A 25,642-nucleotide genomic window follows, 5' to 3' on the forward strand; every position below is an offset into this window, starting at 1 on the left:
ACTGGTATTAATACGCTTGTGCACTGGCTGAGGCTTGAATCATGAACCAAATAAGGCCATTTCAGCTGGGTTTGGGGTTCTGGCTGATTGGGTTCTCTCCCCAGGTTGAGATGGCCCACCTGGATTGATATGGGGCTGCCAAAAGACCAGGAGGGTGGTGTGGTAGTAGGAGATGCAGGAAGCCACTACAGAGTCTGCTTTGCCAATTTATCGAGTCCTCCCTCAAAGAGGGCATGTGTTGCGGTGAGACCTGGAGACTGACCACCTGTGTTGTGGGTGGGTAAGATTGGTCAGCCACAACACCCAATTGGTAGGTCCCTCGATGTTGGGGTTCAATCTGGCCAATGGGACACAGTCCAAACGGATTGAGAAACCTATATATTCGCATGCACACGACCCAGAGCTTCCTCTTTCAGTGCATGCATTCGGAACAGCAACAGTGTGTCCTCTGTGCAACCGAGAGAGAGCGCGATTTACCTTTGATGATCGTCTTGGTGATCTCCCCCCCCCTTTTCTCCTTGATTTCCCCAGTCGTTATTATACCCCTTCGTTAATTCCTTGCCTTGCCTTGTGTTTCCCTTCCCGCCAGAACACTCCCGTTTGGGATCTTGCCGCCACCTGTGTAATTGCCGGAGGGCTTTGTGCAGCAGCTTTTTTTACTATCCCGGCTGCGGCTGCAGCTTTGGGGCTTGGAAATTGTATCAGCTGATCACTTTTAGACTCGTGGAGAGTCCCGTCTCCCAGCAGCTTGCTTTGCTACTGTTCTGCTTAGCAGTTGGCAGGGAATTTCCTTGGGCTGGGAACCCCCCCCCCCATTTCAATGCGGCTGCCATTTTTTGTACCTTCCTGGAGTAGGGGAGGTCTTCACCCAGCTAATTTTGGCGGGAGCGCCATCTTGTTTTGGTGGGAGTGCCATTTTAATTGCGGGGTGCAATTTTAATTCTGTTTGTATTCGTTGCACTTCCCCTTTGTTTATTAAGAGGATTATAGGATGTCTATTAAAAGGAATCCCAGCCCTGCTCTCCCTTCCAAAAGCTGGGCGAGAACGATTTGCCAGAAGCTCCCAGCTTGAGCCTGCGGACCCGCTTGCAGGAGGACTTGGAAGAGTTGAAGGCTTTTTCCTGGACTCAAAATTTTTTGTTCACAGCTGTTGCAGCGACGTGCATGGTGAGGAAGCCGATGCCCAGCTGCCACCAAGAGAGCCAGGAGGCGTGTCCAGAGCGCAGTGGCCAAGAAGGTTCGGGCTTTGGGCGGGACAGTGATCTGTCACCCGGGCATTACCTTCCATGATGCGTCCCTTTACAGGCTTGATGGGGTTCATCTGTCTGTGATTGAGAATGATTTGTGGCTGACCGCCGTGTCAGCGGGGTTAAGGGATTGGTTACAGGTGTGAGTGGTTGGTGGTGAGCACGGGTGCTCATGTGGCAGGCAGGCTCTGGTTCAGGTGATAGGGATGGGGGAACACTCTCGCCATCCCTATGTGAATGGTATTCCATTAAAGGAATCCAGGGACTCTATGGTTTGGTCATCCCTGTGAGGGGGTTGTGCCCAGGCCTGAGTCCAGGGGGACATCTGGGTGGTGGACATAGTCTGTTCCCGGCTTTCCATCTATCCAAGTGTTCACCCTAGGCTGACCTATGCTGGTGCTCTGGGTCAGAGCTACCTGCAATGGTGCAGGGAGCTAGTCGAACCAGAGCCTATGCAACCACTCACCTTATGTAATCAATAAAGTTGTGTTGTGGCCTAAATTCTGCCAAAAACCAAACCAAAATTGGAGTCTTGTCTGAATTTATTTAGGAGGGAGGTCTCTGGGTCTGAACATGCAAACCCCTTTGTGGGGAATGCACTGGTAAAACAGCACCCAACAGGTTTAACTCTCTATCCATCAGCTGGTGGGTGGATGCTTCAATTCCGCTCTGAAGGGCTTTGCTTCATGAGCATGCACCCACAGCAAATGCACTGGGGAAACAACACCCAACCCAAATCAATTCAGGGACAGGATTCATGTTGGGTCAGCCCTGCATCAGCACACTTTGGATCCAATCTCAAGTACTGTACCAGATTGGACCCCAGATTGCAGTAACAGACTTTGGGCTCTCAAATGTCAGTGGCATTCTGTGCAATGCTAAAATTTGGTATGCCCCTCGCCTGCAGCATGGCACCCAGTGCCGCCGCACTGGTCATGCCATCCTAAAACCTCCTTTGCAAATTGGATCAGTGTATGTGGGCATGCATGTAGTTCCTAGCTGGTCATCCATCCAGGCACTGACCAAATGCAGACCTGCTTAGCTTCAGCAAGGTGTTTTCTCTTGGATAACCATTGCCACCACTGTCTTTATATTTGGAATAAATGGACATTGATTCAATAGATCTTCCTTGCAGAAATGAGATTTCTTTATTACACAGCTGCTCATCCCTTCTGGTGGGCATGCTGGGGGCCTTTCTGTAAAAGGAGGAGGAGGAAGAAGAACTCCTTGCAGCAGAGGTTGTCATGAGCACAACAAAGATTGTAGTGGACTTTGAATCGGAAATTGTAATAGAAACAAAACTGAATCAGACCAAGTGTTTATACCACAAAGTCAGAAAGTCTCTCTCTCTCTTTATTTAAGGGGAAGGGAAGCACAAGCTTCTTACATCTCTGGCAGATCATACTTCCTGTGCGTCTTTTTATTTATTTAGCTCTGCAACAGGATGCCGCATTTTCCAGGATATGCTGTCTGTCTCCCTTGGCACTTACCAGCAGTTACAATGACTGGGTGCATTGGGAAGCTAAAGGCAAGTCCAGGATGTCTTGAAACCTGGACACTCATCTAACCTCTGCACGGCAGGTTTATAAACTGTCCTCTCTTTAAACTGTGCACATATTTATAACTTTGCACTGGAACAACTGCCTCCACCCTATTCCCATCATGGAAACCTGGATTTATCAGTAAGTCTGCTGCATTTCCCAGAAAACCGTCATAGCACTGAGATACTTTCATTTGTTGCTGGAATTACTGGTAACTCCTAAGGACAAATGCTAACATTGCAATGACTCCCTCAATTCTGAAGTTCTGAATTACCTGGTCATATTTTCAAAGTGGAACAGAGGCATTTAGGAAATTTGTTTTCAGTCAAACTGTTTCTTTCCCACATTACCAATATGTAGAACAAGTGAGATTCAGAGGAGAAAACAATAACCATTGAACAAATGTTTTACTCTGAGCCGTATTATAAGGAAATATACTAAGAACATTACGAATAATATTTATGTAGCCTTTATTGATCTTCCCGCTGCATTAGACTCTGTTAATCCAAATAGACTATGGGAGAAATTTTAAATTGTCAACATCAACCGCAGGCTTCTGCTATTGATCCAATAACTATACCGCAACACACAAATGAGGCTCAGAGTAAGTACTGAGGCTATTAAAACATAGTGAGGAGTGAAGCAATGTTTCATTCTGGCTCCCACTTTTTAAAAAATGTTTATGTTAATGATTTGGTACTATATTTAGCCAATGCAAACTCCCCTTCTCCAGTAATTAGGGACAGAAAGATCTCAATCTTGATGTAGGCAGATGATTTAGTGCTCCTCTCTTTCTATATTGGGCCTCAAAAATCTTTTTGGAGGTGTTCAGCACCAACTGCAAACAGGAAAGCCTATCTATAAATTACTCAAAAACCAAGATTATGATTTTTGGTGAACGTCGTCCTAGATATAAATGGTGCTTAGATCAGTAAGCTATAGAACAAACCCACCTATTTAGAACACACTGCAGAAGCATAATCCTGAAATGGTCACACACATATAGCAACATAGAAAGCTGCCTTCTACTAAAATAGACCATTGGGTCTTCTCAGTAGTCATGCCCACCCTGTAGACTGCCTTCCCGTCAGATATTAAAGAGATAAATAATTATGTGAGCTTCCATAGACATCTGAAGGCAGCCCTGTATCGGAACGTGTTGTTGTTGTTGTTGTTGTTGTTGTTGTTGTTGTTGTTGTTGTTGTTGTTGTTGTGTTTTATATACTCCTGGAAGCCTCCCAGAGTGGCTGGGAAAACCCAGTCAGATGGGGTAGGGTACCTCCTCCTCCTCCCTCCTCCTCCTAAACTATCCCTGTCCCCAGGAGGGATGGGAAGGCAACTGTTTAATATATTGTTGTTGTTTTTTGTTTTGTTTTTTACAGTGGAACAATTGTCATAAAGCAAGAATTCTTGAACTTTCAGGTGGATCAGAACACAACTCCCCATCAGCCAACACATTCTCCAGTTTTTGTGATGCAGGAAATGTGCACACAAAAATAAAAAATGCAAATGAAATGCATATTTTATAGGCAAAAGCACTAAAAAGGACAGAAAGGTGTGTGTTTTACATTAAATTTCTGCACCAACTATAAAATTGTGCATTTTTTTATTATGACATAGAGCTGACTGACTTGAGGACCAGTGGCACTGCAACAGGACAGAACTAGGGACTGAGCCCATCCCTATTCCCCAGTTAGTTTTTTCAGTATTGTTAAACCTCATTTCAACAAATTCCCATCCTTTCCAGGAAATCTGTGTCACTTAGACATAACCTGAAATAACACATCCCTTAATGCATACACTCTGACACTAGGAAGACACAACACTGGATGAGGTTGACAGGCTGCTTTGTGTGAATAGAGCTAACCAGATTGTCCAATGTGAAGCCAAAGATAAGCTCAGCATCTCAAAAAACACATCCAGCAATATTTTGGATTTGCACAGGGCAGCAGGACTACACAACAGCTTGCCCTTTAGCAGAAATGGTTCCCACTGCCTCAGAGTGGAAGCAGCCATAGCTCCGTGGAAGAGCATCTCCTCTGCAAGCTATCAGTTCAGTCCCTGGCATCCCCAGGCAGGGATGTGAGAGACTCTTGGCTGAAACCATGGAGGGTTGTGGTCAGCCAGTGTAGGCAGCATTGAGCTGGATGCATCAGTGGTCTGACTCAGAAAAAGGTAGCTTCCTGTATTCTTAGAGTCATGCATTAAAGGAGAAAAAAGAAAGTCATATCAAAAGTAGGTTAGTGATCGAGGACTGAACTGATATATTCACACAATAGAGCACGCTTGAATATGTGGCCTTGTTTGCATATTGAACAGGTATTGTGTCTGATTCAAGGCTGTGGTCATGGGGGTGAGAGTAGGCGGCAGTGTTGGAGTGTTGACTTTCCTAGCCTTCCCTCAAAGTTCATCTTTCAACTGCAAAGTAAATCTTTAGCTCTTTCACATAAAGAGATAGAAGGGGAATGTGTGTAGGCCATGCTTAGTCATTTTCCTAAGAAGTAAAATTGCTTCTGCCTTTCAGTATTCTGCCTAAGATGTACAAAAGCCACTGGTGCAATGGGCTACATTTTACTTATTTTTTGCCAGTAACAAAATGTTGCACTGAATGCTGCCCTGTGGAGTCCTTCAGTTGAGAGATCCAACCAGTCACCCAAATTCAGTGGTGGGTCTACTATGAAACTAATGAATCTTCAGCTTCAGGGCCCCTAATCATGGAGGTGACCCAGAAGCAACTCTAGACCACATTGCTTAAAAATGTTAGGTCTAGTACGCCCAACTTGAGTCACGCAACACAATTTGCTTAATTTTTTGTTTTAGATATTTCAACAATCCCAAAGTTTAAGATGAGGTTGTAAAAGTAGAGTGTGGCAGTAAGTTGGCTGTTCTGCTGAAGAGCACTTGAATCTGCATACTGTCTCCAGAAAATGACATTGCAAGGAAACTCTCCTATGATGAAACCGTACATGAACATGTTGCTAGAAAAACCAGGAAAACAGTATTTTGTAAAATGTGCTTCATGTAAAATGAGATAATCCAGTACAACAATTTTAAATCAAAATCCATGGTGATCTGAATAGTGGTTACCCACAGGTTGCAATGAGCTTCAGGGCTCCCCCAAAATGTAGGTCTGCCACTGCCCAAATGCCATCTTTTAGGATACTCTGTCACCCATACCAGTTTTCCACATCTCTCTCCCCACCCATCCCAATAGGACCTTTACCTTTTGGGTTCCCATGCTGAGGCAGCTGAGACCTCCCTCTTGTGCTGGTGTTACATTGGCTACCTAAGGATTCTCAAGCAGAGAATGAGTTCTCTATCCGCACAGAACACATTTTATGCACATTTAACATACACGATTTCAACCATATGTGGTTGAAGGAAGGCTAGTTGAAATTCCACAAGTTAAATCCAAGCAAGTTGAGGAGTGTAAATGTTATTTTGTGCTGGGTCTGCTTCGATTTACCTGCTGGCAGGAAGAGTTTTTAAGCTCCTCACTTTGCTAAGGGGAAGGGGCAAGGGCTGCTTGGTGCGCTTGCTCTGAGGTGCTTTTGAGAGATCTCATGCCATCCGAGTACCTGTCATATCTCACATGAGCATCTCTAGGCTTCCACAGCTGATGTGTTGAGGTGGCCTTTCCTTCCAAGCAAGGCAGAGAGCTTAAAAACTCTTTGCCTGCTGGGTCTGCTTGAGCTACCTTGCATGAAAAGAGCTTTTAAGCGCTTTGTCTTGCTTGCTGGGCAAGACCCACTTGGTGGACATGTTCTGGGAACATGTGGAGTTCTCTCTCCCTCTTCCCCATTCGCCTGCTAACAGTGGAGCAGTTTCAGGGGTTTGGGTATAGTGATTTTAAGGTATATTCAAAACCCTTGAGACTGAAGCTATGCTTAAGATGATATCATAGAATCATGGAATTTGTAAAGTCGAAAGGGAATATGAGGCTCATCCAGTCCAACCCCCTGCAATGCAGGAACATTTTGCCCAACATGGGGCTTGAACCCATGACCCTGAGATTAATATTCTCATGCTCTACCAACTGAGCTATACCAGCTGTTGTATATAAGAGACAACTTTCTTTTAAAACACACATTAAGCTACCTGTATATGTGATCTGGCTGTTTTGCAGTGACTCCTTGCAGCCTTAGCCCTTTCCACAAACAGTCACAAAATCTCTGTCTAAATGCCTGGTTTGTGTTGATATGAACCTCTGCTTTCAAGTGCATGACCTGCAAGCCTATGCATCTAGCTCTTTGATGCCCAGAACCCAAAACTATATGTCTCCCCACCAAAAAAAAAAAAATGGGGTGAAAGTTTGGATTTCTAAATTTGGGTATTGATGGCAAAATTTGATCTTGAATATTGCTGTTTGGATTGTGGCATCAAACCTGGATGCCAGCATTCAGCACTGTGTTTCTTTAGTTAACAGCACAACCCTATTCACAATCTACTCAGAAATAAATGCTATTCAGTTCAATGGGGCTTACTCCCAGGTAAGTGGATAGAGGATTGCAGCCTAGGTAAATTAAATGAGTTTCAAAGCCTTTAAATTCCACTGCAACCCAGCAGTCAGATGCTATCAAATGATGGCTGTTACCTCCATTGCTGCTGTCAAATACTTTCGAAGGTTGATAGATGTATGTCTGGCTACTGCCAAATCCTGGCACCCTCTTGCCAGAGGCTATTGAATGCTACTGTGGTGGGAGGGGGAAATCAGCTGTAAAATGCCTTTGCTGAATACTGAGCACCAGGCAAGACAAACAGCCCAATGAGTATCCACACAGCCAGAGAACTTGGTGAAGTTGAATTTCAAGCAGAATTGCATATGGAAGAGCCAAGGAACCTGTGACTCTCCATATGTTGTTGGACTACTGTTCCTGTTATCCCTGATTGTTGGCAGTGCTGGCTGAGGCAGATGGCAGCTCAACAATATCTGAAGGGCCATCGGTTCACCATGCCTTGTGTAGGGGCAAAGACATTCACTCTCTACAGATAAATGTACATACATATATGAATTTATACTAAGATGGAGAAAGTGGATGCACCATTAACTCACTAAATTATATGCAACCCACCAGGTTCATATGGGGGGGGGGGAGTGTCCATCAGGAGCTCTACAAACTTTCAGTGTGTGCTTTCTGCCTGTACAGTGGTACCTCGGTTTAAGTACACAATTGGTTCCGGAAGCCTGTATTTAACCTGAAACGTACTTAACCTGAAGCGAACTTTCTCATTGTGTATCTGAAGAAGTGTGCATGCACACGAAAGCTCATAAGTGGGGCACAAGAGCAAAACAAAGCATGGAAATGGTGGCAGCAATTTTACTTGCTTTGCAGTTGTCCTGGCTACTGTACCTCTTGTTGATGGTGAGGGTGAGAAAGCATCTGCCATGCATCTGCTAGGGTACTTACACATGCCTTGTTGGCTTTAGTTGCACCTGATGACTCACTAGTTGTCACTAAAATGATTCATTCTAATTGTTTTCTCTCTATTGACCCTTATTACAATGGAACTTCCTCAATGTATATCCAAATATGCTGGTCCTTCTAAAGCTAAATCAGCCAACATAGTACCCTCCATGGCCAATGGTTGATACGATGCGAGTTATTATTATTATTTATTGAATTTATATACAGCCCTATACCCAGAGGTCTCAGGGTGGTTCACAGAACAATGTTGGTCATTATGTTGGCTACCCTTGCCTTGAATAATAGTCTTTCATATTCAACTGCAGTGCAGTTGTATTATATCTCCTCCCACACATGACAAACAGGGCTTTCTTCTCATTCCCTCCATTCCCACCCACCACAGAAGACCTGGAATGACACACGGCATGGGAGGAGAGCGGTCAAAAGGGGCATCATAATATATATTAGTAGTAATTACATGGCTGAAGTATACCATCATTCAGCTAATAATATTTTAGTGGGGGTTCTAATAGTAACTTGTCTTGAATGCACATTTGGTTCCAAATATGGTTAATCTAAACTTGCCAATGCAATAATAGCTTTGGATATAGTAGGCAGGATTATGACTGTAATTCATACACACCTGGAATTAAGTCTCATTGAACTCAACAGGACTCCTAAGCAAACATGACTAGGTTTGCCTTTGAAGTTAGAGAAGGTAGGCAGGTAGATAAAAGATATCCAGAGAAGTGAAGCATATTTGTAACATACTGAAATTCTCTCTCTCTCTCTCTGTTTTAATATAAACAAAAAATAGAAAAAGCATGATCTTTGTCTATCTTTTATGGGTACTGCACTCATAAAATCATTATAATAGGAAAGCATGAAAGAAAACAATATCTGCAACACAGTACTAGGGTAGAGGTAGCAGTTGAATTAAAGTATAATAAAAACATCAAACACCAGCAGCATCTAAAGTTATTTCTTAACTTCCCAGGTGTGGGAGCATTGTTTAAGAATTTACCCAATAACATTATTTATCTGTTGAATCAATGCACTGGAATTCTAAAATACAGGATGTTTTCCAGCCATATCTCTTATTAGGCATTGCACAATATTTAATATCTAAAATATTTAATATTGGTAGTATAAAATATATGTATTAATCTCTCTTTCCTCTGAGAAAGCTCAAGGTGATGTACAACCAAGGATCAGCAATGGAATTACACCAGTGGATTAAAACAAATAAAGCACTAAAATATTCATAAAATAAAAGTCACATCAGAGCTTGGGGCAAACGTGTGTGTGTGTGTGTGTGTGTGTGTGTGTGTGTGTGTGTATCACATACATGTTAGATTGATTATTTCTTATTGATTACTAGTGCAATAAAAATGTTATTTAAAAATGTGTGTTACTTTGTGACATGATGGAAATCTAACCTCAATTAATACTAATTGAAATCCAGGTAATATGTCAGTGGCAGAAATCACAATCTATATATACAGTGGAACCTTGGTTGTCGAACATAATCTGTTCCAGAAGACTGTTTGACTTTCGAAATGTTTGACAACCAAGGCATAATTGCCGATCAGCAAAATCGATTGAAAAAATGGAGAAATGCGCCTCAGAAGCCGTTCAACTTCCGATGCACGTTTGAAAATGGGAGCATCCACTTCTGGGTTGTCGGCGTTCAAAAGCTGAAATGTTCAACTTCCAAAGCATTCAACAACCGAGGTTCCACTGTACTGTATTTCAAAATGCTAGTTTTTCTACCTTCCCTCTATGTGTTGATTAAAACAGCTGTAGATATGAGCTTAAGTACCCTGAGACCGAAAGTTCTGTATGGGTGAGCTTTCTAATCATATGGGGAATTGACAGGAAAATGAATCACAACTTTCCATCAATTCTGCCCCTACATCAAGGAACATTGTTCTTTGGCCCAGCTGTTTCATAGGATCCTAGTAAAGCCTAACAAGCCCTTCCAAAATTGAGGACTACTTGCACAAGACAACAATTAAGCATCTGCTGGGTCCACCACATGGAGGGTTACCCTAGGCATGATGGGTCACCTGTTCTGCACACCTGATACATGTGTCATTTTCTAGCGCTAAGCCAAGAGATTTCCTGGGGGAAATTCTGGGGGGGGGGGAATTATTGGATTTGAGGATCCAAAATGGCACCCTGAACCCCCAACTCATTTACTGGAAAGAGGTGTCCATAGCTGTTTGCAGCCCTTTTACACTATTCCTTCACATTCATTTCTCCCTCACTGTGTTTTCTAGTAGTGTATTGCCCGTGCTTGCAGCAAAGCACCATATGGGTGGGGACAGGATGTGTCCTTTTGCATTGCTTCTGAAGTCCCAGACCCTTGGAGCTGTGTGTTCTTTCAGGCAGGGAGAAGGAAGTGAGCTCGCTGAAGCTGCTGCTCCTTTAGCTGATAGACAGGTCTCCTTTCCTCTCTGCCATGGAGTTATTCCTGTGGCATAGTCTGCTCACTAGCTGTGCAGTAGAGGATTCGGTTCTGCCAGGGTATGCTGTTACCTGAAGGAGTGTCTCCACCTCCATCATTCTGCCCGGACACTGAGGTCCAGTGCTGAGGGCCTTCTGGCGGTTCCCTCGCTACGAGAAGCCAAGTTACAGGGAACCAGGCAGAGGGCCTTCTCAGTAGTGGCACCCACCCTGTGGAATGCCCTCCCACCAGAGGTCAAAGAGAATAACAATTACCAGACCTTTAGAAGGCATCTTAAGGCAGCCCTGTTTAGGGAAGCTTTTAATATTTGATGGATTTCTGTATTTTAATATTTTGTTGGAAGCCGCCCAGAGTGGCTGGGGGAACCCAGCCAGATGGGCGGGGTATAATAAATTATTATTATTATTATTATTATTATTATTATTATTATTATTATTACTGCAGTATGTTGATGAGGGGAGCATTTTGGGGCCACTGGCCTCTCCTTCTTCCCAACCACTGACAGCCTCAGATTGCTTTGGATAGCGCAACCCAGCCTAGGGTTATCTGGGGCTGTCTCCAAAGGACTCACCTGAAGCTTGGCTCCAGCTGTATTTTGTGTGAAGCCTTAATTATGACTAGTTTGGATCAATTTATGTAATTTATCACAGTGCTATATGAATAGGGAAAGGTAGAAATGTAGTTGCTGAAGATACTTCCAGATTTGCAAATCCATGCTCACTTATCTCTGCTGGAGGTTCTGTGATTACAAGGTGTGCAAAAAGCTTTATGCTCATGCAACCAATACTTCTTGCTGATTTCCAGTAAGACTAAACCCTCCCACCCCATGGTTTATTGATCCTCTCAGAGTGGCCATGGCTAATTACTAAGAGACCACCATTCTAGGCCACCAAGAAGCAGATGCAGGGAGCACTACTTTGCCAGAATCAGAGTCAGCAAGGGTGCAACACAATTTAGGGGGCTGCTGCTGCTTTAGCCCTAAGAGAACAAGAGGTATAAAGCAATGATGTGAAAGGTACAAATATCATTCAAAGCATCACTTTGAGTCCTGTTCTGATCTAGTGAAGGAGCTCACAGAGCAAGGCAAGTCAGAAACTGCAGAACCAAAAAATAGCTAAAATAATAAAAATCACATGCTCAGGCTTCCCCACAACTGTCATTGCTGAACATGTGGACTGACAAAATGAAAGCTTTTTGCTCCAAAGGAATTTTGACATGGATGTTACCTGCACCTTGCATTTTAATAGCCCAGTAATGGAAAACCTTGAAAAGTCTACCTTTGTCTTTGTAGCATAAGAACTCGTGGGCTTTGGCTGCTGCAGAAAAAAACTGAGGAACAGTGTGGAGGGTCACATGGATGGTATTTCCTTATTATTTACCCACACACATTTTGAACACAAAATCCAGCCCAACAATCGTCCTGATGGAATTAACCTGAGGGATGTTGGAATCTCAGAAGAATGACAGAATGTGACAGAGAGGACCTGCTCAGCTGTACAAAGCCAGGAGGGCCATGACTCTATAACAGTTTTGTTTACACTTCCCCAAGTGGGAATTCTTCTTTATACAAAACTACAAAAGGACCTGTTTTCTTCTGAGGGAAATCACTGGGGTTTAAGGATTGGGGAGAAATTCCATTCAGTTCAAATTTATAGGTGAATTTACCTGGTTGGTTCACACTTTCCAAACCAATATGCAAATCAAAATTCAGTCATCCTTTGAAATTCACACTTCTCTGAAATTTGCAATGCAGTTTTCTAGTCAAGCAATGAGTACAAACAAGGAACTACAAGGGGGAAGTATCCATTAGAAATACACAAGGGAAATGTGTCCCTGTTAATTCTCCCCGACATCTCAGCAGCTTTTGACACCATTGGCCATGGAGTGACTGTCCAAGTTATGGGTGGGTGGCACCATGTTGCAGTGGTTCCAGTCCTACTTGGTTTGTGGTTTCTAGAAGGTGGTACTTGGGGAATGCTTTTCCACCCCATGGAATCTTCAGTGTGGGGTTCCTCAGTGTTCAGTTTTATCCCCTGTGCTGTTTAACATCTACATGAAACTACTGAGTGGGCTTATCCAGGGGTTTGGAGTACGTTGTCTGCAGTATGCTGATAACACTCAGCTCTATTTCTCCTTTACACCTGCAGGTGTGGCAGTCAATGTCCTTGACCATTGTCTTACCTCAGTAATGGACTGGATGAGAGCCAACAAACTGAAGCTCAATCCAGATAAGACTGAGGCACTGTTAGTGGATGATTCCCTAGACCAGATGGGTGGGAGATCGCCTGCTCAAGATGGAACCACACTTCCTCTGAAGGAATGCATATATATATAGGGCTGCCTCTGAATATTGTTTGGGAACTTCAGCTGGTGCAGAATTCAGCAGCTAGGTTGTTCACAGGGGCAAGATGGTTTGAGCATGTAACATCAATCCTGGCCTGACTGCACAGGCTGCCAATTAGTTTCCAGACACAATTCAAAGTGCTGGTTTTGAACTATAAAGCCTTAAACAGCTCCAGACCACAATCCCTCAAGGACAACTCCTCTCCATATGAACCTGCTCGAACCTTGAGATCATCCTCTGAGGCCCTTCTTTATGTGCCTCTTCCACAAGATGTCCGGAGGGTGGCAACATGAGAACAGGCCTTTTCTGCAGTGGCTCCCCATTTGTGGAATGCTCTCCCCAGGGTGGTTTGGGTGTGTCTTCATTATACACTTTGAGGCACCAGGCAAGAACATTTCTCTTCAATCTGACCTTTGGCTGATTAACATCTGATACCCTCTTAAATGTATTGAGGGATGGATGATTCTTGGTTTGTTTTTGGTCTTATTTTTATTATGTATTTTGTGTTTTTTAAATTGTATTAATTCTGTTGTGAACCACTCTGAGATCTATGAATGAAGGGGAATACAGTACACAAATTTTTAACAACAACAACAACAATAATGGTATAATGGCACTACATAAGGAAAAGTTGCTTTGCAAAAAATGTGTGTACAGGTCAAAATTATATACAAAGCTGTGTATATTTAGAAGAAAGTTATTTTAAAATGTTGCTGAATTTTCATGAGAACTTTTTAAAAAATCATAAACTGATGTGGAAATGTAGAGAACTGAACTGAGGAGTTGAAAAACAAGAAACTGACAGAAACTGAAATTGAGATGCTTCCCCATCCGTACTTGGAACTTAGGGTATTTTTATACTATCTGTTTATTTGTAAAATATATCTGTCTTGAGCATGGAGGAGCAGATAGCAAAAGCACTAGAGTAGCATCTCCCAGTCCCAAAACGGTGTAAAAACACTTTACTCAGGAGCCTAGATTATAGTTAGTAGGTCTTGGTCTGGTCAGTGCATGGGTAACCATGGCATCATAAGCTTCCCAAAGGAAAGTCAGGCCACAAATGCAAAATAATTAGTTGCCCCTGAATCGGAGCATCACATTCCTTCTTCACACACAAATGTATTTCTCCTTTAAATGTTACAGGCTCTGAAATAAAGTAGAAACTCTGCAAATGCTCTTTTTGCAACCTTTGAAGATTAACCTCATTACCAAATTTCCATGCATTGATTGATTGATTGAATTTATATACTGCCCTATACCTGGAGGTCTCAGGGCAATTCACGGAATAAAAGCAAAATATAAAACCACAAAGTACATAATCAAAATAAAAAGAACAACCCAATACACACACACCCCTCAAAAAACCCACGTTTTAAAAGGGCATAGGATGTCAATCAAATCAACCAAAGGCATGGTTAAAAAGGATCGTTTTTGCCTGGCGTCTAAAGGTGTCTAATGAAGGCGCCAGGCGAACTTCCCTGGGGAGAACATTCCACAGATGGGGAGGCACTGCAGAGAAGGCCTGTGGCCACCCTCCAGACCTCTTGAGGAGGAGGCACATGAAGGAGGGCCTCAGAAGGTGATCTCGGGGTCCAGATAGATTCATATGGAAAGAGGCAGTCCTTGAGGCATTGCGCTCCTGAGTTCAGTGGTAGAGCATCCACTTCGTTTGCAGAAGGTCCGAGGTTCAATGCCTTGCATCTCCAGGTTGCCTGAAACCCCAGAGAGCCACTGCCAACCAGTGTAGACCAGCCTTCATCAACTGACAGATATTATGGAATACAATAGCCCCATCGAACATAGTCTTTGGGGAAGACTGATGTTGACAATACTAAGCTTGCCAATGGTCTGATTTGGCAGGCAGCAGTTTCCTATGTTACTTTGCTATTTATAACCTTGTCGAGAGACTTCCAGTATCTTTTTGCTGAGACAGGTCCACATATCGGGGTGAGGGCTGGGACATCCTTCCATATTCCTGTTGACAAATACTAAGGTCCTGACCTATAAACAATGAGAACTTCTTACGTGCATGATAGGCTTGTAAATTAGATAAATACTGGTGGTTCAATAACATCCTGACTCTGGATGTGGAAGAACACAATTATGTGTATGCAAGGCTGTCAAAACTATACAGATTATGTAACGGTTCGAAAGGGAGAACAACCTGCTTGATTCTTTTTCTTTATTTAAATGACTATTTCTCATTAATTACTAGAGAAATAGATTGATCCCAGCGAGCAAGTAGAATACAACAAAGGCTTGCAATCCTAAACACAGTCACTATGGATTAAATCTGTGTATGCAGTGTGATTTAATTTTGAGTAAACATGCAAAGGATAGAGTTGCACTGCACTTTATTTGTGATTAGCTTCTATTGGTCAGTGAGTTAGCCATTACTGCCTTTTCCCCATTGAATTCAATGGGAAACTAAGCACAATAAGATTGCCCCTATATGTAGCCCAAAGCAATATACAAACATATGATATGCATTTAATGGATTTTGGAAATCAACATAGGAAGAGGGTCACAGTTCCATATATAGATTAATTATTTATTTATTCCCTTGCTTGGTAGCCTTCCCTAAGTTAAATAGCTGGTCATGTGAGGAGGTGGTCGTGTCGGGTTGAGCAGTGGACCAGAAGCAGCCCAGGCATCCCCAATTGCAAACTTCTGAATAAGAAATAGTGGGGAAAGGAGGCTTGTTGGAGACAAGGCATACTAACTGGAGAATGTGGACATTGCCCAGAAAATATGCAGAATTTAGTAAATTTATGCACATCCTCCAAAGCTTAATGGGGATATGTATATCGACCAGGAAATGTGCACAATTCCCTCTTCATGGAATGATTATTTGCACATTATCCAAGAGGCTTGGTGAATGTGCACAATGGCTCATTTTTACACACACTAACCACTCAACTTACATTCCCCTTTACAGAGAGAAAGATGGAAGAAGAGAGAGAATATGAGTGATTAACGTACATAGCATCTGGCAGTTATGTGCATTTCATAGGTCTCAAGGAGAACATGCAGATAATCTGTCCATGAAGGGACAGGTGTGCACATTTCCCAGGCCATATATACAATACAGTATATTGACTGTCCGTCTGTCTATCTGCCGATCCATCCATCCATCCATCCATCCATAATGAAAAATGTAAATAACATACCTAAAATATAAAAATGTTGTGCTGTAATTATTGCTTGTCTCTTCAATATGTGTAGACACAATGCAACATTTATCTTGGCTCTTAAGTTTTATTGAAAAATTTGTCGTCGTCGCTGCCCCCCCCATTTTAATTAAGGCTTACACTGTCTGTTTAATACCAACTTTTTCTTTCTTTCTGTTTTTAATAATCTCTCTATAGTCTTGGCTGTTATTTCTTCCCTGTAGTTTCAGCAACACTGATGCCCTGTTTCTTCTGTTGACTTTTAGAAACTTGTAAACATGATGATAAATTCAGGGCTTGTCCTGCAGAGACCTGAAACATTTGCATGTGAAATCTAACAGAAAGATGGAACATTTCTGGGTGTACTATGTGTCTGTGTACTGTATTCTGTTTTAGTCTCTTGGATGCTTAATGAAAATGAAATGTAATTTAAGATTATCACTAACAAGCAGGAATGTGCAAATATATAATTTCAATTTTTTTTCACTTTCTTATTTCCAGTCTTAAATTCAGTTCTCTACATGTCCATATTTGCAAAAATAAAAATAAGTGTTCATGAAAATTTCTCAGCATTTTATTGCAAGGTTCACCTTATGTACACATATTTGTTTGCAATTTTGATTAATATACACTTGTTTGCAAAGAATTTACCCTGATATAATGGAGTTTGTATGCACTTTGGCCTAGTTCTAACCTTGCAATCCTGTGTGTGACTACTCAGAAGTATGTTCCACTTTATTTTATTGGTCTTACTCCTGCAGAAATAGAGAAAACTGCCTTTAAGCAAGTCAGACCCTTGGTCCATCTAGCTCAGTAGTGACTACACTGACTGGCAGCAGCTCTCTGGGATCTCAGGTGACATTCCCATTCTCCTACTTAGAGTTGCCAGGGATCGAACCTTCTGTATGGAAAGGAGATACTCTATCACAGACCGACAGCTTTTCCACCAAAGTGTGCACAGGGCTTTCTGCACATTTTAATTACCAAGCAATAATAATAGCTAAAGTGCTTTTCGATCTTGTTTGGGGACAGCGTCTGACAAGGGTGGCTCACTTGGTGGATTTTTGTTTGACTGTATTTCAGCGTCATATACTTTTTTATTTTTACATTTTTAAAGTGTTTTTTTTCTTTTACAGATAATACAAGATATATATCAACAACAAAGAACTTCCCCTCACTGCCACCCCCTCGGTATGTTTTTACCGTACCCTTATATCCCAGAAGCTCAGGCCATAATAACCCTGTGAAGTAGGTTAGACTGAAAGGTTGAAGGACAGCCAGTGAGTTTCATGGCTGAGTGAGGTTTTGAACCTAGATCTTCCCCTTCTTAATCCAACACACTAACCCCTACATCACACTTTCAGAGTGTCTCTCTCTCTCTGAAGCAAAGTGTGGGAAAACTTTGGGCATCTCTTATCAGTCATCACCACTTACTTGGCTTTTTTCTAAACTAAAAAGTAAAGGTAAAGGTAAAGGTACCCCTGACCGTTAAGTCCAGTCATGAACGACTCTGGGGTGGCGGCACTCATCTCGCTTTACTGGCCGAGGGAGCCAACGTTTGTCCGCAGACAGTTTTTCTGGGTCATGTGGCCAGCATGACTAAGCCGCTTCTGGCGAAACCAGAGCAGCGCACGGAAACGCTGTTTACCTTCCCGCTGGAGCGGTACCTATTTATCTACTTGCACTGGCATGCTTTCGAACTGCTAGGTTGGCAGGAGAAACTAAAAAGTAGTAAATGCTTAAACCTTTTCTCACAGGGGAGTTGCCCCATCCTTCAGATTACAGTGATAGCTCTGTATGATCAGAAATGACAGTGAGGAACATGGGCAGGCATGACCCTGGCAGCTCGTCAGGAGTGGGGAGCTGAATGCAAACTAGAAGTAAAGTCAGGCACTCAAGTGGTAGAGCATTCTTGTAAAGTCCCACATGCACATTTAGTTTGGTATTTGATATGTTCCTGCCCCCCCCCTTTGCAACTCGCCAAATCTGCTTGTTTTCCCAGTTATGTTGTGCCAGTGCCTTTTGATATCACAGCTATTAATAATGCCTTTACTTCCTGGCATATAATTATTTTAAGGATTAATTTCCTGTGCCCCCGGTTTTAACAAAAAAAGGATGATGAAGAAGAAAGCATCCACAATTATACAATATGACCATTATGTAATATTAAATAAATGGGAAAACTACAAAAGAAGCAGCTACATAAAGACTTAAAATTAATGCCAGAGAGGCATTAAGGAAGGTGAACAAGCTGAACCCAGAGAATACAGAGGAGGTGTTGTGTCATTTAATTTTTCTCCCCTTCAGAACTGTCAGAGATGTGACTGGTTCCCAGAAGCTTGGGTGGGGTTTTTGTGATTTCCCCAGGGACCACTTTTATGGGAATTCCAGCCTTACTCATGGCGACAGGAAGCCTAAGAAGGGTAGCTCAATCTCAGAAGCAGTGCTTTGACGACTGGAGTCGAATGAGGAAGTCAAGAAGTGGGGCATTCCAACACAAATGAAGAAGCAATATGACTTTGGGCTCAGTGCTGAGAGGTTTGATTGGTGTCAGCCCTTTAGTCGACATGTTTAACCCTTTCATTTACATTTTTGCATCCTTGTGACCTTGCAAATTAGCATAATTTTTTTCCCCTTCACATCATGTATAAGGACTTTTGTTTGCTGAGCCAACTGAGATGAGTTCACTCCTGTGCAGGCACAAGCTGTATAAATAAATAACACTCAACAACAATAACAGAAAGCTCACATTGGAATCAATATGGTGAAATTCAGCTTTAAAAACAATTTTGGCTCACCTCCAGGAAATTTCCCTTAGAATTATATTTTGGTGGCATTGGACACCCCCCCACACACACCTTGCAAAGATAAATTATTTAAGCTCACCATTATGTTGGAAAGGCTGTGGAGAACGAGGTTCCTATATTCTTGTTCAGTGGGAGTGTAGCATGGTTGTTGTTGTTTAGTCGTTTAGTCGTGTCCGACTCTTCGTGACCCCATGGACCATAGGACGCCAGGCACTCCTGTCTTCCACTGCCTCCCGCAGTTTGGTCAAACTCATGTTCGTAGCTTCGAGAACACTGTCCAACCATCTCGTCCTCTGTCGTCCCCTTCTCCTAGTGCCCTCAATCTTTCCCAACATCAGGGTCTTTTCCAAGGATTCTTCTCTTCTCATGAGGTGGCCAAAGTATTGGAGCCTCAGCTTCACGATCTGTCCTTCCAGGGAGCACTCAGGGCTGATTTCCTTAAGAATTGATAGGTTTGATCTTCTTGCAGTCCATGGGACTCTCAAGAGTCTCCTCCAGCACCATCTTAATCTGACCTAAAAAATCACTAGATAATCTATCCCTCCTACTTTGGCACTTGCCTTGTTATCATTAGGTTTGACCCTAAATTCTACCCTTAAATCTAAGTAATTAATTGCCATCCTGTTCACAGCAGCTAGACTAGTTATTACCCAATGATGGAAGGAAACTTCTAATATAGCAATAGAGACTTGGGTTAATAACATCAGGAGTGTTGCTATCAGACCGTCTCACATACCATCAACGACTAATCAAAGGCATCTCCAAAAAAAAGATACATGATCTGGTCTCCCCTTTTCTCTTTTATTGAAGAAGAACAGGGTATTTTAATGCCACCATCATCACAGAGGTGTCTGTAGAGAGGATATATTGATTGAAAATGTATTGTATTGTAACTTTTGAATAAATATTTAAGAAAAAGAAAGAAAAAAAGGGAGGTGGAAGCCCACAATACTTACAAGTGACAACCAAAATAAAACAGCAGTTCAGGCTTCTAAGTGACTGCAGTGCAATACAATCCATTATTTATTTGTGTGCTGATGTGTACTCAATCAATTTGCAGCTTTGGTTTGAGAATACTAAGTACAGTGGTACCTCAGGTTACAGACGCTTCAAGTTACAGACGCTTCAGATTACAGACTCCGCTAACCCAGAAATAGTACCTCGGGTTAAGAGCTTTGCTTCAGGATGAGAACAGAAATTGCGTGGCGGCGGCGCGGCGGCACCGGGAGGCCCCATTAGCTAAAGTGGTACCTCAGGTTAAGAACAGTTTCAGGTTAAGAATGGACCTCCAGAACGAATTAGGTTCTTAACCCGAGGTACCACTGTAGTAAATCGTGTCCTCCCTCAAAGAGGGCACATGTTGCGGTGAGACCTGGCAACCAAACCCTTGTGTTGTGGGTGGGTATGATTGACAGCCACAACACCCAATTGGTAGGTCCCTTGATGCAGGGTGTAATCAGGCCAATGGGATGCAACCTAAACAGATCGAGGGACCTATAAATACCTATGCACGTGACCCAGAGCTTCCTCTTTTGGCAAGTGCATCGGAACACCCGCCCACCTTTCCCTACTTTTGGGGCTTTTTTGCGCTTGACCTTGCTATGCCGTCGTGTGTCGTCTGTCGTTGGGACAGGGGCACGGCAGGAATTTTCCCCACTTGGCTGATTGGCTGGTGCCATTTGGGTTTCGCCTGCTGCATAGCAAATTGTCACAACTTGTAAGGTTGCGGATAGGCTCTGGTTCAGGTGATAGGGATGGGAGAACGCTCTCGCCATCCCTATGTGAAGGGTATTCCGCTAAAGGAATCCAGGGACTCAATGGTTTGGACAACCTTGTGAGGGTGTGTGTGGATACACACACACACACACACACACACACACACACACACACAATCTGCCCAGAGTGGGCAGGGCACATAACCACAACACCCCACTAGCTTATCGTGGTATCTGCCTATTTAGGGCTGGATAAAACTAGCACTTTGAACTGAGCCCATAAAGAAACCGGCAACTATAATAGTGGGTTTTATTTTTATTTATACTTTTAATATACTTTTTACATATAGAGAATGTGAAAAACAGAAAACTATACCAAGGCTATGAAAATGAAGAGGAGGGGAGAGGTTTACAGAACAATGTAATCCTATTTAAGGAGAAAGATTTACAGGGGAAAATACTGTCCGTAACTTTTTCATTCCAGTACTGAATAATGAAGGCCCATCTCTCAATAAATCTGTCTTGCTGGTTATTGTTTGAAGCTTTCCTTTTGTATGTTGCCATTAATGCTATCTCCCATATTTCTCTCAGCCAGTCTGTTATGACTGGAGAGGTTTTATTTTTCAGTGGACTTTTCCATACAAAGTTCAGCAATGGTCCACAAGCTTGCTACCAGTAGGAGGTCAACATTGCTAACTACTGGTACTGAATATAACAAGGAGAGAAGTATTGTTCTAGAGTTCCCAGATAGGTACTGTGGCCCAATTACTGCTACTTTTTCTGAAGCTCCAGAAGATTTTTATTTATTGCATTTATCTCTTACCTTTTTCTCCAAGGAGATTGGGGTGGCATACATGGTTCTCCCTGCAACAACCCTGTGAGGTAGTTTCAGGTAGGTAGCCGTGTTGGTCTGACGTTGTCAAAACAAAAATAAAAAAAATCCTTCCAGTAGCACCTTAGAGACCAACTAAGTTTGTCATAGGAATGAGCTTTTGTGTGCATGCACACTTCTTCAGATACACTGAAACAGAAGTCACCAGACCCTTATGAATAGTCAGAGGGTGGGGGTGGGGGTATTACTCAGAAGGGTGGTGGGAATGGGTGATTGGCTGATAGGAGTAGTAAACCTGTTGATGACTGTGAGGTAGGTTAGGCTGAGAGGAGGCGACTGACCCAAGTCACCCAGTGAGCCTCATGGCTGAGTGGGAATCTCCCAGGCCCTAGTCTAACACTCTAACCACTACACCACAGTGGCTTATTGCGTAATCATCAGGTTGAGCATTGCTTTCCTTTTGGGTGAAGATAGATACACTGTGACATGCCAGAGGGTATCCTCAACACTGGCACCCTGACTTTGGAATAACATTTCCCCAAGGCTTGGTGGGCACTAATATGTTTGAAGGAGGCAGTGGTAAAACCACTCCTTAAGAAACCTTCCCTGTATTCAGAAAACCCAACTAACTACTCGCCAGTTACTAATCTCCTTTTCCTGAGTTTCCTGAGCAAGGTTCTAGAGTAAGTGGTTGCATACCAGGCACCTTTTGGAAGAAACTGATTTTTTGGACCTATTTCAATTAGGATTTAGGCCTGGTTTTGGCACAGAAACTGCTTTGGTCACCCTGTATGATGACCTCTGTCGAGAGCGAGACAACATGTCCCTGTTGATTCTTCTAGACCCCTCAGCAGTTTTTGATACCACTGACCATGATATCCTTCTGGAGCGACTCTCCAAACTAGGATTGGGTGGCACCACTTTGCAGTGATTCCAATCCTACTTGAATGGTCGTTCCCAGAGGGTGTTGCTTGGGGAATGTTTTTCAGCCCCGTGGAATCTTCAATGTGGGTTTCCACGAGGCTCAATCATATCCCCCATGTTGTTTAACATCTACATGAAACCACTGAGTGGGCTTATCCGGAGGTTTTGAGTACATTGTCAGCAGTATGCTGATGGCACTCAGCTGTATTTCTCCTTTACATCTGCAGGTGAGGCAATGGAAGTGCTGGACCAGTGCCTTGCCTTGGTAATGAATTGGATGAGATCCAGCAAACTGAAACTCAATCCAGATAAGAATGAGGTACTGTTAGTGGGTGGGAGGTCACCTGCTCTAGATGTGGTTACACTTCCTCTGAAGGAACAGGCTCGTAGCTTAGGGGTCCTCCTGGATCCTTTGCTGTTGCTCGAAGCTCAGGTGGCCTCAGTGGCCCGGAGTGCCTTCCATCAGCTTCAACTGGTGGCCCAGCTATGTCCCTATCTGGGCAAGGATAGCTTAACTACTGTTGCCGCTGCTCAGGTAACCTCAAGGTTAGATCACTGCAATGCATTATGCGACGGGCTGCCTCTGAAGACGGTTTGGAAACTTCAGCTAGCGCAGAATTCAGCAGCCAGGTTGCTCACCGGAGCAAGATGGTTTGAATATATTACACCGATCCTGGTCCAACTACACTGGCTACCAAATAAGTTTCCGGGCCCAATTCAAAGTGCAGGTTTTGACCTATAAAGCCTTAAACGGCTCAGGACCACAAGACCTCAAGGACCACCTATTTCCATGTGAACCTTCAGTCCCTGAGATGATCTTCTGAGGCCCTCCTTCATATGCCTCCTCCTTGAGAGGTCTGGAGGGTGGCAAAACAAGAATGAGCCTACTCTGCAGTGGCTCCCCATCTGTGGAATGATCTCCCCAGGAAAATTCGCCTGGCACCTTCATTATACACCTTTAGGTGCAAGGCAAAAACGATCCTTTTTAACCAGGCCTTTGGTTGATTTGATTGACATCCTATGCCCTTTTAAAATGTGGGTTTTTTGAGGGGGAGTATTGGGTTGTTCTTTTTATTTTGATTATGTACTTTGTGGTTTTATATTTTGCTTTTATTCTATGAATCGCCCTGAGACCTCCGGGTATAGGGCAGTATATAAATCAATCAATCAATCAATCAATGCATGGAAATTTTGTAATGAGGTTAATCTTGAAAGGTTTGCGAAAAGAGCATTTGCAGAGTTTCTACTTTATTTCAGAGCCTGTAACATTAGGGTATAGGGCAGTATATACATTCAATAAATAATAATAATGTTATTATTACTAGTTTTCCAGAGTTTCTAGTCTGCCCCTAGTGGCACTGCACTGGGACAGAGGGGCGATGTACTGCATCATAATTTCCTTGTTTTGATTTACTGTGATGTGTTTTGTTGGATTTTGTTTTACTTAAAACAATGATATTCCCCACCCTAAGATCACCTGCAATGGTAGGGTAGGACAGGAACTGCATAAATAAAAAACAAAAGCCACACACTTATCAACACAACCTTCAGGATATTTTTCCTCCCTGAATCTGTTATGACACATGAGGCTTAGAGCCAGAAGTCGTGGATTAGATATTGGATCTGTACCAGGGAATCAGCTATGTTAGTACATTTTGTAATTTTACAAGCTATATAACCTCGTTGCTCAGTGATCTTTTTACATGGTATTTTATGTATGGTGCCTTTGCTGTTATTTTTATTGATTATAGTCTAGTAATTATTTATTGTAAATGTTGAGAGTGAATTTCCATTTAATTGTTATTTGGTGGCATTCTGAGAGTTAATTTCTTGGATTGTTGAATATCAATTTATTTGGCATAGGTTTATTTTAAAGATATATTTTCTATTATGACTAATTTGCATTGGGTCTGATAGTTACAGAATTTGTGATCTTTGTTGTACCTATTGTTGTTTCTGTGGCTTGTAAACTGGCCTGTGTATAGCAATATAGAAAGGCAATATGCAAAATAAAAATGAAATGAAATGAAGAAGCACTTTGGTTAGGTGCTGAGGGCATTCTGCAACATTTGGTTCAGGTCCCACTTGCATCTACACACCCCTTTTAAGACTCTAAGAAGCCAATGACATTTCCCCACCCCACACCTGGGTGGGAGGGATATGCAGAAAATCCTTTGAAAATAAATGATACTGCCAGACACAGCCTTTGATGTATAACAAGGGACTATAAGACTTTGGTCAGGAAGCTGAAGGGCTTTGGGGCACAGGTGTTTTTCCATTACTCCTTCCTGTTGAAGGTTGTGGTCCAGGAAGGGAGAGGAGAACATTGGAAGTAAACCACTGGCTGCACAGATGGTGTCATCAGGAACGGTTTGACTTCTTGGACCATGGTCTCCACTTCCTTGAGGAAGGAGTTTTGGCAAGAGATGGGTTGCACCTCATGGTGACTGGGAGAATGTGTTTGCCAAGAGTCTTGCAAACCTGATCAGGAGAACTTTAAATTAAATCCTGAGAGAGCAGGAGACAATATTACAGATCACAAAGGAACAACTGGTACTAGGGATAATAGCTTCACTGATGCACAGGAAACTGTGCTACAGAAACCTGCTAAAGTGCAAGAAACTATAAGAAACTATAAGAAAGAAGCAGCTGGAGGGAATGATTCTAGGTTTAAGTTTTCTCAATACTGATGCACAGAGTATGGGAAACAAGCAAGACAAATTCTAGCTCTTAATAAAGGATGGCAAATATTACCTAATAGGCATTAGTGAAACCTGCTGGGATAAGACCTATGACCAGCATATAGAAACTGAGGGGTATAACATGTTTGAAAGAATAGACAAAACAGGAGAGGAGTAGCAGCATTATAAGTAAAGGAGGTGTACACTTGTGAAGAGATCCAGGACCTGGAAAATGGCAGGTAGATTGAGAGTACATAGGTAGAAATTGTAGGAGAGGAAAAACAACTGTGAACTTACTGTGGGTGGCTGCTATAGACCTCCAGAGGCTAGGAATCAAGTTACAAGAAAAAAGCTTGTGACTAAACACCAGGAAGAACTTTCTGACAGTAAGAGCTGTTCGACAGTGGAAAAGATTCCCTCAGAAGGTGTTGGACTCTCCTTGGTTGGAGGTTTTTAAGCAGAGGTTGGGTGGTCATCTGTCAGGGATGCTTTAGTTCAGATTCCTG

The 25,642-nt window shown here is 42.7% G+C and overlaps 1 non-coding gene across 1 annotated transcript; it reads right to left on the reverse strand.

Annotated features, from left to right (window-relative positions):
- Nucleotides 1-6,766: 6,766 nt before the first annotated feature.
- Nucleotides 6,767-6,839, reverse strand: TRNAN-AUU (transfer RNA asparagine (anticodon AUU)). Its single transcript has one exon. It is a non-coding gene; the product is annotated as a tRNA-Asn (tRNA).
- Nucleotides 6,840-25,642: the final 18,803 nt, after the last annotated feature.

This window comes from Zootoca vivipara, chromosome Z2, assembly GCF_965207765.1.
Source record: "Zootoca vivipara chromosome Z2, rZooViv2.hap1.1, whole genome shotgun sequence".
Classification (NCBI taxonomy): domain Eukaryota; kingdom Metazoa; phylum Chordata; class Lepidosauria; order Squamata; family Lacertidae; genus Zootoca; species Zootoca vivipara.